The 17,223-nt window shown below is 42.9% G+C and overlaps 1 protein-coding gene across 3 annotated transcripts in view; it reads right to left on the bottom strand.

Moving 5' to 3' along the window:
- The window catches only part of NEK10 (NIMA related kinase 10), a 1,104,115-nt gene that overhangs the window by 782,172 nt on the left and 304,720 nt on the right, over positions 1–17,223 (bottom strand). The window lies entirely within an intron of this gene.

Raw genomic sequence — 17,223 nt, 5'->3', positions numbered from 1 at the left:
GTTTTATATAACGCGAACATGACCCTTGCACTTTAAACATGTACGGAGAGCAGAGGCATAAGGAAAAATATATGGCTCCCAAGATATGGGAGAGATCAGCACAAAGTATAGATACAAACAGGTACAACCAAAATAACCATAAGAAAAATAATCATCAAAACAGAGACAACAAGCAGTAGTCATTAGAGTAACTGACAAGTCAGGAAAGGTACGGGGAGAGGCGATCCTAGGATCTAGGACATACATTTGTTCATGAGTAATGTTTTAACTTCTTTCTTGAAGAAAACAGTTGAGGGATTCAGTCTGATTTCAGGGGGAAGTGAGCTCCAGATTCTCGGGGCAATCCCAGAGAAAGCTCAGTTGTAGGTTTTCTTTTAAGAGAATCTCTGATGTTTCAGCAATAAAGTGTTGGAGCTTCTGGAAGATCTGTTTCCATCAAAGAGCTCCGACTTTTGAGCAACGTATTTCGGGGGATTGAAGTGTAGGGGTTTATGGGTCATGCAGGCGGTGTTTAATTTAATTCTTATTTTATAAGGGAGCCCATTGATAGCTATAAGGTTAGTGGAGATGTAGCTGTTTCTTTTTGATCCTGTTATGAGTCTAGCAGCAAAATGCTATTAACAAACCTACAAGTGTGAATCTCCACCTTCACCTCTCCTATCTTTTCTATGGGTAGATCCTCACACATGTAATGTAAGACATATTTTTAGAGCACGAACTGTCACCCAAAGGGTATCCTGGCGCTTTGACTCTAGATACATCACGAACAGAACGAGATCACACAGCCCTAGGAAAGAGAGGGGACTTCAGCCCCTTTTTGAAAAAAGACAGTTCATTCGAACTCCTCAAGAGGAGTGGAAGGGAATTCCAGAGTTTAGCAGCCGTGAAGCCAAAGGAGCGGCCACCCATCCGTATCCTCTGAATTCTAGGAACTGCCACCAAATAGGCAGAAGAGGAACGTAAAGGTCTGGCTGCCGAATACCATAAAAAGAGTTCCTGAAGTGCAATGGGCCCTTGTCCGTGTAGTGCCCTGAAGACAATGCAAGAAGCCTTAAAGCAGATCCGCTGATGAACAGGCAGCCAATGAAGGTCTCTGAGTGCCAAAGATGATGAGGCTGAGTGCGCCCGTGAAAGGGCCAGCATGGCTGCCATATTCTGGATCCGCTGCAGTTGTCTAATCAGGGAACTAGGGCCACCTAGGAGCAATGCATTGCATTAATCCAGTCTGCTGAGTATGATGCTACGCACTACTTCAGGTCTGGCCGATGCAGGTAGCATGGAGAGGATCTTACGCAACATTCATAACAACATCATACAGGTACCAATGGTCTTGTTTACAAAGGCATCCAACTGTAGGTGTGGATGAAAGATGATACCCAGGTTGCGTGCAGCATCCGCTGCTTCAACCGTGACCGAGGTGGTGGGGGGCCAGAAGTCTGCAGGCAGAGGGCGAGATATTTTGTCCAGTGAACAGTGCAGCACCTCTGTCTTTGATCCATTGAACTGAAGGGAATTTTGTCTTAGCCAGTCCGCAGTGGCTAGCATGCAGCGATGGAAGGTCTCCATGGAGACAGCGTCCTTACCTTCATAGGAGAATATAAGCTGCGTGTCGTCAGCATAGTTTATTACAGTGATGCCAAAGGATTTAATCAGCCTGATCAGGGGGAAGAGATAAAGATTGAACAAAAAGGGGCTGATCACCGACCCCTGAGGCACACCTTGCCCCACCATTCTGATGTCAGACCTAAATGGGGGCAAGGCCACCACTTGATGCTTATTATGAAGGTAAGAGACCAGCCAGTTCCGGGCCAAACCAACCACCCCATTCTCTTCCAATCTCATAATTAGAGTAGAGTGGTTTACCGTGTCAAACGCGGCCGACATGTCGAGCAGCACCAAAAATGCTGCTCGACCGCTGTCGACACGCGAACGAAGGTCGTCCAGGACAACCATTAGTGCAGACATCGTGCCATGAGCTGGCCGGAAGCCGAACTGGGCTGCATCTAGACAGGCATTAGTCTCTAAAAAAACTAAACAGAGATTTAGTGACATATTTGTCCAAGATTTTAATTGTAAGCTTACTACATAGGGGCTGATTCCAATCTCGGTCGGAAGGGCACCGAATTGGGTTCGGCATTAGCGGATTCGATTCGGAGGGTGAATTTCCGTCTGAGTCATAGACTGATCCGGACGTTGTAGGACGATGCGAACAAGCGCGAAATCTCCGTCCGAATCGTGGGGTCTGAACCGCTCCGTACGACTCGGTCACAAGCAAACCGTGGCACGTAATGGAGATGTTTCACGACCGAGCTAGTACGATGCTCGATTCGGACAGCCGGATTGAGTCGGAGCGTCCGGCTCGCAATAGCTCCCGGAGTTGGACTTCGGGGGTCCGCGTCCGACCCCTTGTTACCCGCAGCCTTATGACTCGGACACAGGGGGAGACCCATGGGTCTCCCCAACACAGGCATGTACGGTGCGGATGGCACAGACGCGTACCCACTGTAGGGGGCGCACTTTTCCGCAACATACCCATTTAGTCAATGGGAACCCATGTACGCGTTGTACGACCGGCTCCGAATGACTTCTATGGGAGTCCGACCGAACCGAGTTCGACAGCATACGGCTGCATCGTACTCGCTCGGTCGGACTGCAGGAGTCCGGATCGGTCAGAAAACACCCCCGACCCGGCTCGGTTACAGTGTTTTCTGACCCAGATCGGAATCAGCCCCTTAGAGCCTGATTCTGATGCGGTTAGGAAAGCATTCACACCTAGGGCCTGATTCTGATGAGGTTAGGAAGGCCTCCTAATAGCATTTGCTCCTCCCAAATCGGATCGGGAATGTGTCTTCCCGACCCAGGGCCCAATTATGATGCAGTTAGGAACATATGCTCCCATTGAAGTCAATGGAAATCCAACCAAATCGTATCTGGAAGCATCTGGATGCATCGTACTCCGTAGGTCGGACTCTCTTGATCCGAGTGGGTCAGAAACCATTTCCAAACCGATTCGGTCGGGAAGCTTTCCAACCTGCATCAGAATCAGGCACTAAGTGGTAAATGTAGGAAGGACGAGGCGAGAAAAAGGGGCATACTTACTACTAAATTAGGGGCTTTAGGCAGGAGTAACTTGGGGGTTAGGGAGGGGCATGAACCAACCCACTAAAGAGTAAGCCCATTGCTAATCATAAACTGCACTTTGAAAGTTATTACAGATAAAAATGGAACCCAAAACAGTAGGAATTTACTCCAGGTCAGAACTGGAGTACGTTGAGCACCACATAAAGCCAACCACTGGTACTGCAACACCCTCCCATAGAATATAATGGAGGTAGAGACTTAAAATAAAATCCCGGTAGAATTATGTTAAGTTAAATTATTTCAAATAGTTAAATATATAAATACATATATTTAAATGTAAACAAAATCCAAAAATACAACCTTTTATTTTATTATAAAATCATCATTAACAATCAGAAGGCAGCCCAGTGTGCCCCTCAAGTAGCAAAAGAATGAGCTTAGCCTTGGCAGGTAGGCAGGCCCTTCTACAATTCACTGCTTAGCAGATAGTCCCAAAGAAGCAGCCTGGGAAAAATCACCTTATTCACATCTATCCCATCCCACCGGGGCATCCTGTGACTGACGGGCTGTACGCAGAACAATGCACATCTTTTGATCATGCCACAGAGAAGCTTCAGTAGTTAGAAAAGAGGCATCGATGGCAAAAATCTGACACAGAATCAGCCTTCAGACTGCTATTGGTCCACTCCAAGGACTTCAGGTTCCTGTGTTTCAGATTTATGGGGAGACTATACGTGGATACATGTATCCTATGGGTGCTCCATCATATGTGCCCATTTTGAGACATCTAGCTCTTTTTTTGATTGGGCAGCTACGGTCCAAAAATATTGTTCATTACATAGATGGTTTCTTGTTCATTGGTCCATAAGGGCCTTACTACCAAGATCTCCTTCCTGGGACGTCAAGGGGACATGTCCTCAATTTAGCTGAAGGTGCATCAGTTGCAGGCGGCTCTATGATCACAAACATGACAATGGCCACCTCACACCGACTACAAATCTTAGTGGACCTGGAGAACTTTGTACTGTTGTTCCCAAAGGTTTCCCTTTCTCTGAGAACTTCACAGGGGCTATGTCTGGACTAAAAGCCAAATACCACCATACCAGGCTCTTTCTGGAAATAAGGGAAGACATGGAGACCTGGGATCAATTTCTGAATGAATTCAATGAAACCCTAAAAATAAATAAACTGTCCCTACACACTGACACAACAGGGACTTTAGGGCTATACTTCATAACAGATGGTGTACGGAGAATTGCTCAGTTGGCGTAGAGAGGTATGAGAGTGACCTAACCAGAACATTGCATTCCTAGAACTCTTCCCAGTGGTAGTGTCCTTAAACATGTTTGTGGGGGGCATATTAGGGCATGCAGGATAGTATTTTGGTCTGAAAGCATGTCCATAGTTTCAGCAATCAACACTCAGAGCCAACCAACCAATCACACATCAGGCTGATCCTTAATCACACAATGAAAGAGCTTAAACACATTTAAAATCACATTTTTGATGATGATGCTGATGATAATATAAGGTTTATTAAGCACAAACAACTCTGGGGCAACTCCTGACACTGGTGGAAGACTAAATAAAAACTGACCCCAACAAAACAAAGAACATAAAAGACCCCAGAAAAAGGATCAACCAAGTCTTAAGAAGGTTTGAAGAACAACAATGGTTTCTACAACTTCCAGATTCTAAGTGGTGAACGTCTTCCTTAATTTACTGTTGGAGTTGATTCCAGTAGATCACTGTTTGAACTGAACATGCTTTGTCACCTGATTAGACTTTCTGAGTTTTAAAGATCTTTAATTGCAACTCTGACTTGAAACTTCAATTGCTTAAGGAATGTATTTTTGCATTTGTTTTGACAAAATACACGGTGAACAATCAAAAGGCTTTTAAAAATCACCCATGTTTGAACAGAAAGCTACTGCTTGGAAAGAGGGGGCTAGAAGAATCCTTCCTACGATGGCCTAAAATAAGTCTGGCTGCCATTTTCTGGATTACTTGAAGTCTGGCTAATAAATACTTGGATAGGCCCATGTAAAGGAAATTAACTGCCATCATCCAGGCAAAACATAATCACAATTCGCACAGTTCTTTTCTTGCAATCCGATTGCAGCAAAGGCAGAATATTTCTTAAGCTGTTTAAGATCCTTGAGCAAGAAAACATCACTTCAGTAATCTGTGGAACTAATATAAGTTTGTTATCAAAAATATTCATGTTGGAAAACTCAAACAATATGCCAGACCCCTTGGTGAAGCTCAGGGCGACATGGACATAGGTACCCTCGAAGATGACGATTGGCAAGACGCCATACAGCGCCAGCGTGAGATAGCAATCCGTCCTGGTTTCAGATTGGTCCAATTGAAAATACTACACCGTATACATTACCCACGCACACACCTATACGAATGGGGCAGGAGTCTATCGGCCCTTTGGGTGAGTAGTTGCCAGGCGGAAGGTACCTTCTATCACATACTATGGGAATGCCCCGCAGTAGTTCCTTTCTGGACCAAAGTTGCAGGCAGGATGTCTGTGGTTTTGGGCGAATCTGTTCCGCTGGAGCCAAAGTGGTTGTTGTTAATGATTAAGAGAGACACAGATTGGTTGAGACACGTTGAACTTTGGCTGGCATTAGCTACGGGGGTAGCAAAAAGAAACATCGTGAGGGGATGGGGCTCACAGACGCCCCCGTCATGGGAACAGTGGAGAAGGGACCTAGACTGGTGCCAAAGAGCCGAGGAAACCATATCTAAGAGCAGGGGCTGTATGAAGAAATGAAAAAAGATTTGGGGGCCATGGCGAAAATATAGAGATACGGGAGGGGGGTCTGAGGAGTAATCATGTAATTGTTTATCCCACTTGTGGATTGCTGTGCTATTTCTTCTGCTCACCAAGATGCTATATTCTAATCTGCTTATTGATCATTGACTATTGTGACTTGGTACTACGAGCTATGTTAAATAAAAAGAATTAAAAAAAAAAATATATATATATATATATTCATGTTGGTCCTTTATTATCGGCCCATCAGTTGTTGGCACAGCTTCCTAGTTTATTGCAAACTACTATTACTTTTGTCTCATCAGGAGTAAACTAGAGTTACATTTGTTTCATCTATTGCTTTCAGAATTTTGAACTTTACAGTAGGTTTGATCAGCAACACCTGCCAGTCTAGCAACTGAGTGTCAGTTGACTAGGCATAAAAGGTGTCCAACAGAAAGAAATCAGTGATGCACAAGGTCTCATATATATATTGAACAGCTTTGGATAAACTGATGAGCCCTGTAGCACTCCCAGGACATCTTTTTGGAGAAAGATTTAAATCCTCTAAGGGGTGCATACTGAGATCTGTCCTGTAGAATATATCTAAACCAGCCTATGACACTGCCCTCCAAACCCATCTCCTGCAACCTAAGCAGGAGCATCAGCTGGGAGATAATGTTAGAAGTGTCTGAAAGATCTAATAGGCTAGGGAACTCAGGACTGGATTACAAATTTAGGTGTTATTCAACACACAAGATAAAAGATACCACAGGGTACGTTATTTATCAGATGCAATAAATCACACCTAGTACAAGTTTCTGGGGAATAACATGTGGGTTGGTGTTTATCGCACCAAAATCTGAATGAAACTGTAAATACTTTATGCTTTTCATCGGTTAAATTTCAGCAGTTATGACCTGCCAAAATGTATAGAAGGTTGAGTTATTTAAAGCATTAGAAATTTATCGGATGCATTAAATGTCTTCAAATTCCTAATTCCGAGCCATGGGTAAACGGGTTTACGCATGGGTCAAACCTAACCAATCCACTCATAATAAGTCCCTCAGAGTTACATTCATCAATGGACAGATAGTGATCATTTAACACAGCTGTCAATACTGATTCCATGGAATGTGGTTGATGGAGCAAGGACTCGTAGAAAAGAGACTTGCTCGGAAGCAATCCGCTCCTTTAACTTACTAACAAGTTACTAAAATTGTTTTGTGTAAAACTAATGTGCACCACACAAATACATGGCTTAGTGAAGCTTGCTTATGTGTTTACCAATGATAATACCATGAACGAAGGACTAATACTGCTCTAAACGGGTAAATCTGTACTGCACATGCGTCATCTGCATCTACGCAGTATGACAAGCTAACGCTTGGTGGGAAATTCTTGCGCATGAGCAGAAGACGCTAAAATGGAGTCTTGAAGACTCGCGTGCATGGCATCTGCTTGCTTGAAATGAAAACACGCTATTCTACTAATGCTAATGCGGGAAAAGTATTATTAAGTAAAGGGGAGTAGAGATGGGTGGTATACAGTGAAACCATTTATTTTTTAAAGTAACATCTGTCATTCTGACTTTATCACTAGTGTGTATTTGGGCCTCTCATGTATAACTGAAGTAAGCTGAGTCACATGATGACTGCGCATGACTATTGGAAGTTAAACCGGAATGATGACTCGTATGTTGAATGAAAGCCAAGGTCGCAAAGTGTCCTCGCCTGAGAACGGACGGTGAAAAGTTCAATGACGCGGAATTGCATTCAGACTGTATACCAATTTTGTTGCAAATAAAACATGAATGCGGGTGGGAAATAAAATTATGAATAAAAATTCAGGGGAAGGGTTTGTGAACAATGGTTTAACTGAATTTAATAACATGTAAGCATGGTGTGATGATCTTCCCCCTTGCCTGACCAATCAGATTTAGTATTTTTACGATATTGAAACATTAATGGGTGGAACATGTAGAACAAAAGGTACAATTGAAATAGCTTTAGTTAGTTATTGAGATCGGGAGACACAGATGCTGTGAGCGGGAGATGCTGTTGCCGGGAGAGATGCTGTGAGATGCTGATGAAGAATCGAATGCAGAACCTTCTATCCTAATTTAATTGGGTTAGACAGAAGATCGCAGAAGAATCTCGAGGAGGAAGAGAGTGTCAGAGAGGGGTGCGACGCAACTGTCTGTATTCTAGATAGGTCAACTATCCTGTCCTGATTCCTGTCCTGAAGCCTTTGTCGCCTGACCTATCCTAGGGGACCCTTACCAGCCCTTTGGCCAGGGGGTTGGTCTTCACACCATTCTTGGTAACTATAAAATTCTTGTTATTGTAGATGTTCTTTTCTCTCTATCCTCTCTTTTCCTTAGACATCGTTTATTGAGTAAGTCGGTGGTATATTTGGTTGATGATTTAATTGAATTTTCTCTCCTATGAATGATGGTGACTGCACTGTGTATTTGAGATGGTTCACATGCATTTAATTTAGATAAAGATTTAAACTCTTCCAGAGCCTGTGGTTATTTACATTGAAATAAAAGTATAATTATTTTATGTCATTTTTACCATCAACTAGTTCAACTAATGGTCCATTGACCAGAGGCAACATTGTTTTGATCAGTGAAAGGTTAGTTAGGAGTTTAAAATACCTAAACTTGAACACTGAAGAAATGTATAAACTTGACCACAGCGGTTTTGTCCACTGTGAGTTTATGGGCCCAGGTGAGTATATGGTAATGGAGTATCTGTTGTTGTTGAACCACTGGATCATGGTGGTCTAAAACCTGATTGCTTTGGGTCAAGCTGATTTTGTTCTTCCAAATCGCTTAGTAGTTAAAGTTGACTGAGCTTTCCATTACTATGGGGACAAATACCAACCGTGAAGTAGATCTATAGTTAGCAGCAGCTTTAGGGCCTCCAATCTTCTTTTTAAGAAGGAGGAACAACAGTGGCTTCTTTCCAAGCACAAGGTACTTGACTTGTCCTAAAAGACATAGTTATCAGTTTGATGAGTTTAGCTCCTATGATCTCACTAAACAAATGAATGATTTTTCATCCTGCAAGGATCCACAAGGGATCTCAAGATTATTTCCCTGATTGGCCTAATTACATACTTCCGAGTGTGTGGAAGCACTAGTAGGAGAGGTTGAGGCCAGGTGATTGACATTAAGTGATCCCTCAGGCTGGGAGTTAACAGTGGATCTAATTGTTTCAATTTGTTTTTGAAAAGAATCTGAAAGTTGGTCAGAAACTAAATGAGAAGGTGGAGTTTCTCTGCTTTAACAGCAAAGAGATGCTAGTTCTCTGATTAACCCAAGGACCACTCTGCTGGGCATGGCTCATTGGTTATTCTATGCGCAAAAGAGTCATGACCAAGAGGTTGATATAAATCCCCACATCAGGGAGACAGTGGGAGACATTCCAATCTTATTTTGCATCAATATGCCATTTGTGAATATAGGTGGATCAAAAGCTGAAAATAAAAATGTATCTTTAAAAACTCGCACCACAATGCCCCCAATTTTAGAATCTTGATCCATGTGAACTATTTTAGAGTTACTAGCAATGCCAATTGGTAAATTTGTCCAGAGTTATCACAAAGACAGGTTTCAGTAACAAAAAGTGCAAGTAAAGCTCTAATTCAAGGATACAATCTCACTTCAGTACTGTTTTTTACCAGTGAACAAGTACTTTTAAAAAATCACTTTAATATTGCTCTTACCCACATGGGTGAATCAGCTTTATGGGAACCAACTGTTCTGCCAAAAGTAGAGGAGGATGGGCCTACCATAGTTCGAGCCACATTTCCCTCTCTAAGCGGTGAAACTGTTGGCATTAGTGCTGATAGAGCAAGATTTCGCATCGCGACTTGCTCGAGTCATGAACCTCGAATCTGTTATAACCCGGTAATAAAATTCGTATGTTGTACTAATTTCCCTTTATTTCGAATATGTGTGTATCTTAGTGATGCTTGCCTATGTGTTTTACTAAAACGATTAACTCTCGTCCCTAAAAATGGCCGCTGTTTGGAATTTGCTTCTGCGCATGCGTTAGTCACACTCACGTGACGTGACGTAGTTGTAGTTTTGGTGGGAGAATATGCGCATGCGTAATAGCCTTAAGATGGCTGCTTATGTATTAACGTGGTGAAGCTCGTGCAGATGCTCTCGTGTTATTGTGTGTTGCTCTAACCTATAATCGCATAGTATATATTTTTTCCAATGAGAAACCATAAGTACACAATCATGGTATGTAGTATATTCATTTATTTCTATGTTTTAATTTGTTTTCGCTTACTTTTCATGTATCATGATAAACGGGGGGTCCGAATGGGTCGAGAGCCATCTTGAAGGTCCCTTCCGCGCATGATCGCGCAGCCCAGGGAGAAGTAGCCTTGAGCAGTGGAACTCAGCCAGCTGGCAGCCACAGACAAGATGCTCCTGTGAAAGCCACCTCTGACCCAGGAGGATGGAGAAATGTGTTCCTCACTTGCTACATTTGTAATTTCTCTATTGTATTCTGTGCATTCTCTCATGGGAACCCCAAACCTGCTAGGCGGTTCCCTAAAATGTAAATGCCAGCTTGTAGGAGCTTGTTCTGATTGGTGTGTAGACCTGGCCTACTTGGGGACCAATCGAAAGTGGGGATTCTGACACTTTGCAACATTGGGGGGTGGTACACTGACCTGAAAACAGTATAACTAGCCTAGGTTTAGCTAGAGAAATTGTCCGACTTGTCTGAATAGCTGACCTGTCACTGACCCAACGCACTCAATAGGTGACTGATACAGAGGTGCTGCGGAGCACTCTGTTCGAATTTGACCATAGACTCAAAGGTTTTACTAAACCTTAAGTGCTGGCGGAGCACTTTGCTGGAGAATTCGCTAACCCAATCGGGGTTCTGACTGATAGCTGCAGAGAGGGTGGAGCGCAGGCGTTGCTTCCAAACTGCGGGTGCTGGTCGTGCCTTGGTGGTCCTGTTCTGATCCTTATCTGGGTTTCCTGTCCTGTCCTGGGGTGTCCATTCTGCACCTGCTGTCCCATCGATGACTGCTATTCCTTGGGGTATTTCCTGTCCTTGACTGATCCGTGGCTAGGGTTGGTCTTCACACCATTCTAGGTAAATATATAGATAGGGCTGAGAACTCTATACTGCACCTTCCTATTCCTCTGTCTTTGCTTCAATAAAGACATACCTTTGCACATGTTATATTTTCCATACTTTTCGCAAACCTACTGAATGAAAGCCCTACATTATTTTTCGTAGCATGTTCCTATGTTACCCTCCCTGTATGCATCTTCCTCCATACCGTTAATGACACATAGATGTTGTTTATAAATTTTCTCCTTTAAACTGATCTGAAGTTATATTATTATAGCGTGTTCCCTTTTCACCCTTCCTATAGAGGTATAGGAGCCCTAACTTTTATCCACTGTAGTATTTTCTAAACATATGCCCAAATTCTGTCCATTTATAGATTGTTCATTCCTATTGCTATTTCCCTGAAACCTGCTTAGCATACGTTTGCTTGGCTTATCTCTCAGGTAGACCCATAAATGATTGCTCTAATATTTCTCCTATATAGTTATGTGATTTTCGTTATCTTAATCATTGATTGTCTCTTGGCTGTAAATTGTTTAATCTCTGAACTTGAAAACTAGATAAAGCTTTTAAAACTTCCCAGTAGTCTGTGGTCATTTGATGAATACCAAGAAATAAAGTCAGTATTGTATTTTGCCTGCCTTTCTTCACAGCTAGCTCCCTGATCTGTTGTGGTCATAGGGACCCGTAACGGTGGATTGGTAAGTCGGGTACACTAGAAATAAATAGGAAGGAAACAGGGTTACTGGTAGTAGAAAGCAAGGTCGCCTGATTAATGTATGTGGTAAATTGGAATTATATGGGCCCGAAACACATCTGGTAAAATTGTTGGTCGGGTGACCTGCGATCTCTATCAGTATTTTTCTGGTAGCAGAGCTATGGTTAGGGACTAGTTAAAGTTAGGTAGGACTAGTTAAGCTAGATAAGTTGGATGCTGCTAGAAATCATTGATACTAGGCGAAAGAATTATTGCTGCTAAAGAGTAAAGGTTTTAGGTGAACTGATCACTCACGTGAAATGCTTTGCTTTGAAAAACTATGAAATGTTTTAAATTGTTTTTCTTATAGATATACTGATATATGTATTAACCCACTCGTTAGTAAATGTTAAATGTTTGTCTGGAATCCCCGGGGAATTGAATAGTGAGTGGTGAAGAGAATCCACTTACTTCGAGGTCACTGGCCCAAGGAAAATTGGTGCAGGTTAGGCAGAACTGGAAGCACTGATTAGGGTTTTCTGAATGAATAGTTGAATAAATGATAGCAACGAGATCCCTAGCAAAACTTCTATTGTGATATAAACCTAGAAAGGGTCACACCGGAAGAAGTAGCAGGTTCGTCGGAGCTTGGGTGATAGCACAGGGGTTCGCTGGCGAAACTTTAGGCTCGGTATATATCCCGAAAAGAAGTGGATGAGTCAAAGACGTAGCAGGTTCCCTAAGGCTTGCGTGAAGGGTAGGCGGAAGAGATCTATCCGTAGTGTTTGAAAAGTAAATGGAAGTAGTTTACTTGCAGTGAAACAAATCTTTACTGTCTAGACACTTGAGTACAGTGGCGAATGTATATTCGTTGTTAAATAACCAAGCACTAGCACTTTAGAAAGAAAGAAAGTTTCCGTTACCTTGAAAAGGAGGGAGTCAGTTGCGAAGCTACTCTGACGTCACTCCGTGCCGCGCTGAGATTGGTAGACGCAGCGGGTGTGTAGCGGAGCTGGAATTGTAAAGGAGGGGTGAGTGCCGAAGCGTGAGAACTGTCTCGCGGAAAAGGCCGCGCACCCATTGGTCGAGATTATTTGAAACCGTGCACTTCATTGGTTGCACGAAAATAAAAGACGCACTTGGATTGGAAGTAATTTTGTAAACAAAAGTCACTCGTAGGAATCGTATGTGGCATGCGTATAGACCGCATACCAGACCCGATCCTCGGTATATGGGATTTGAGAACGACCAGTGGAAAGGTGTTAAAAACGACATTATGTATGGAAACAAGAGAAAATTATCCCTTGTAAACAAGGTAAAGAATTTTTTCAAGAAAGACAAGCCTATTAGAACCAGAGAAGGTGTTGTCATTCCGCCGCCAAATACTCCCGCATCTTTCATGATGTTTGACAAAGGGTACCATACCTGTGTATGGTTGGGAAATTGGGTGGAATACACCAAGGATGACGGAATTTTGGCTTTCCCGTTAGAGGGTACATTTAATGGCAGGATCTTGTTTAACTTGAGAACCCGAATGAATGATTTACATCCCAGACCTAGACTAACGCAGTATGAAGCATTAGAATTTTGGGAGATTGAGGCTTTTGAGAGAGACAAACCCCGTATGGATAAAGGTTTAACAAAATTTTATCCAAAATTGAAACAAGAGACCCGAGACAAAAGGATGAAACAGTGGAGACAGAATATGATGGTAGAAGGGCTGTTCCCAATGATGCCAGTGGGTGGTCTTCCGGAGGGAGGAAAGAAAGCAGAGAAGTGCACACATTGGGTACCCATCGGGGAGTCGGATGACGAATTGATAGATGACCTGTTTATGAGAAGTCCGCCTCCTTATAATGAAAGAAATAGACCCTCTAGTGAAGGAAATACTTCCCAACAACTTCCATGTTCGGAAGGGAATAGAGTTGTAAACCCAAGAGATAGTAGCCAAAAGCCTGCTTACCCTGAAGGCCTAGGACCCATAGGCGCTAGAGATACTTGTTCCAGACTACCATTTAGTGGGGAGTCAAGATACTCAGGTGAGAGAGATTTCAGTCCAAGACCGTCCTACGAAGGTGAGGCAAGACCCTCAAATGCAGGAAATCCATTTTCGAGACCTTCATATACGGAAGAAACAAGATCCACAAGCACAGGAAGCTTGTTCCCGTGACCTAACTATGGTGAAGGACCTAGTATAACGCACCCAACTGCCCCAACATTGACTCCGCAAATAGTATCTGAAATAAGCCTGGATAGACTACTACAGGAAAGAGAGCGAGAAGCTCTAGCCCAACAGAAAACTGAAATAATTCAGAAAATTTCCCAGTTAAATACAAGTCCTGAAGCATTGACCATTCCGGTAACTATTGGACCTGTGGTTCCGTTGTATGGGGACCGACAAGGAAGTCCAAAAACTCCAGTTATTACCCCAGTTATAGTACAGTCGAGACCAGAACCTCTAATCGTGGATGACCAGACAAGTGAATGCTAGTCTGAGGTCTCGCTAATGGATCTGCCCATTAGGGATACAGGGAAAAGATTACAGAAAAGGCATAATCCTTTCAATACGAGGGAGATTTAAATGGAATCGACTTCGGGTACTAAGAGCGTTACGTTAGTGACTCCTGAAGAAATTGAAAGATGGAGTCGAGAATTAGAAAAACAAACTCCTCAGACGAAACCTTTAGATATCTACAAACTGAGAGTAGAAATAGAAGAACTGATGGCAGGAAACGTAGGTTTAGATATATTAAATACCTATTCTGAAGAGAGCTGCTGTTTATAGTTAAAAGTCTTACCCGAAATGCCCGAGTGCTTCATGAGAAACTAACAGACACGGCGGCTAGTATGGGAATAGATATCTCGAAATCAAAACCCTTGCAAAAACCTTATAGGGCTGAGTTTTCGGACAAAGATTTGGAAAATCTGAATGTGTCAGGAAAAAAGGCACAGGTCAAAGAAATGTTGACAGTGTTGCTGAAATGGGGAGACGTAGAAAGATGGAAAGCCAGATGAACCAAGAAAAAGGATGAGGCTAGATCCAAACAGGCGACTCCTGAATTAGTTCTAAAAGAAGCTGACAAACCAGAGCAGTTATACCCTATGCGTGAAGTGCCAGGTGGAAAATATGTGCACGTTCCCTGGTCCAGACAGGATATTGTGTCCTTTACCAATGATTTCCCAAAATTGCGAGAAAAACCAGTAGATTGGTACAGGCAAGTGGAAAGATTTGTAAAGGTGCAAAAATGCCTATGGAAAGACCTGGATGGGTTTTTCGACATAGTTGTTCCTGTGGATTTATGGACCGAATGCAAGGTTGCCATTGGTTGGCCTAGTGAGGAATACCCAAGGGACTCTATAACAGGAGCTCCTTCTAATGAGGTGATGAAAAAATACGAACAGGTAATGTTACACTTGAAGCAAAAAGTGCCTGCAAAAGAAACTGATTGGACCAAGATAGATAGAACCACGCAGGAAAGGGACGAAACTGTGCACTCCTTTTATGAGAGACTGTTACAAGTGTTTAAAACGTACAGTGGTATAGATAACATCGAGATGAAGGATATGACCCACTTCATTTACAGGTTTGTAAACGGTTTAAGACCCGAAATTTGCAAGAGTTTTACCCGAAACACCAGAGTACTCCATGAAAAATTAACAGACACTGCACCCAGTATGGGAATCGATATTTCGAAATCAAAGCCACTGCAGAAACCCTATAGAGCTGATTTTTCAGACAAAGATCTGGAAAATATGAATGTGTCAGGAAAAAAGGCGCAGGTTAAAGAATTATTGACAGTGTTGTAAAAATGGGGAGACGTAGAAAAGTGGAAAGCCAGATGGGCAAAGAAGAAAGATGAGGCCAGATCTAAACAGACGACTTCTGAGTTCGTTCTAAAAGAAGTTGACAAACCTGAGCAGTTATACCCTATGCGTGAAGTGCCAGGTGGAAAATACGTGCACGTTCCATGGTCCAGACAGGATATTGTGTCCTTTACCAATGACTTTCCAAAATTACGAGAAAAGCCTGTGGACTGGTACAGGCAGGTGGAAAGGTTTGTAAAGGTGCTAAAGTGCTTGTGGAAAGACCTGGATGGGTTTTTCGACATTGTGGTTCCTGTGGATTTATGGACCGAATGCAAGGTTGCCATTGATTGGCCCAACAAGGAGTATGATAGGGACCCTGTAACTGGTGCTCCCTCTGATGAGGTAATGAGAAAATATGACCAGGTCATGTTACATCTGAAAATGAAGGTGCCTGCAAAGGAAACTGATTGGACCAAAATAGATAGAACTACGCAGGAAAGGGATGAGTCTGTGTACTCCTTTTATGAGAGACTGTTACAGGCGTTCAAAACTTACAGTGGAATAGATAACATCGAGATGAAGGGCATGACCCACTTCATTTACAGGTTTGTAAACGGTTTAAGACCCGAAATTTGTCAGTGGATCAAAGATAATAAAATATGTTGGCAGTCCAAGAAAATGGATGAGGTCCTACGGTACGCAAAGTACTGTGAGGACGAGATGGCAGATAAGAAAAAGGCACTCAAGGAGAAGGTCATGTGGGCACAAGTGAAGCTAGCAGAACAACAAGAAAAGCAATTGAATAAGATAAATAAAAATACCCCAAATCAAGGCTCTGGGGGTGGAGGGAAGCCCAAGGTGAAAATGAGCAGAGAAGAAGCTAAAAAGAAATTTCCCTGCCACCAGTGCGGAGAAATCGGGCACTGGAGAGACGAGTGTCCATATTTACAGAATGATAATGCCCAAACCCCTGATTTAACTCCACAGACGCAGAATGAGAAATCAAGAAAGACCCAGCATCAGGTAAAAGCAAGTCAATTGCCCCGTGCGCCAAAACCGAATTACAAGGGAAAATCACCGCAGGGTGATGACATTGAGATCTGGGGTGGAAATGAGAATAGAAATGTAGCAACTTCACAGTATCTGTTGAATGACACTTTTTTCTGTGACGATCAATACTGACGGGGCCTGAGAGGGGAGGACGAGGAGTGTGTGCTTGGCGCCTCCTTGCCGGTAGACCAGTCAGGGCCATACATTGAAGGAAAGGTTGATGGAAATGATGTCACCTTTCTATTGGACACTGGTGCTACCCGTTCTACTGTGAGAACAGCAGACGTTCCAAACCCACCCCTCTCGGGAGAAGCAATCCAAGTAGTGGGTGTGTCTAATCAATTGATTAGTACCCCAGTTACTGAGCCCATGGAGATCACAATAGGGAACTTCAAAGAAATGCATAGATTTGTAGTTTGTGATACCAGTCCAGTAAACTTACTGGGACGTGATTTGTTGTGCAAAATGAATTGTACCATCTTTTGCACACCAAAAGGCGTTGAAATTCAGACTCCAGACGAAGATGGCATATACAAATTAATGTTAATCAGACCTGACTCAGAGATTAAACGAATGACTGTACAAGACTTACCTGAAGAACTCCAAAAGACAGTGAAACCAGAAGTATGGGACTTTACTGGAAAGGATGTAGGTTTAATGGCAAATGTAGACCCGATCAAAATAGCTATGAGAGAAAACGCAGTTTA

The sequence above is a fragment of the Lissotriton helveticus genome, chromosome 10, assembly GCF_964261635.1.
Source record: "Lissotriton helveticus chromosome 10, aLisHel1.1, whole genome shotgun sequence".
NCBI lineage: Eukaryota > Metazoa > Chordata > Amphibia > Caudata > Salamandridae > Lissotriton > Lissotriton helveticus.
This window is presented reverse-complemented; position numbering and strand designations above follow the sequence as displayed.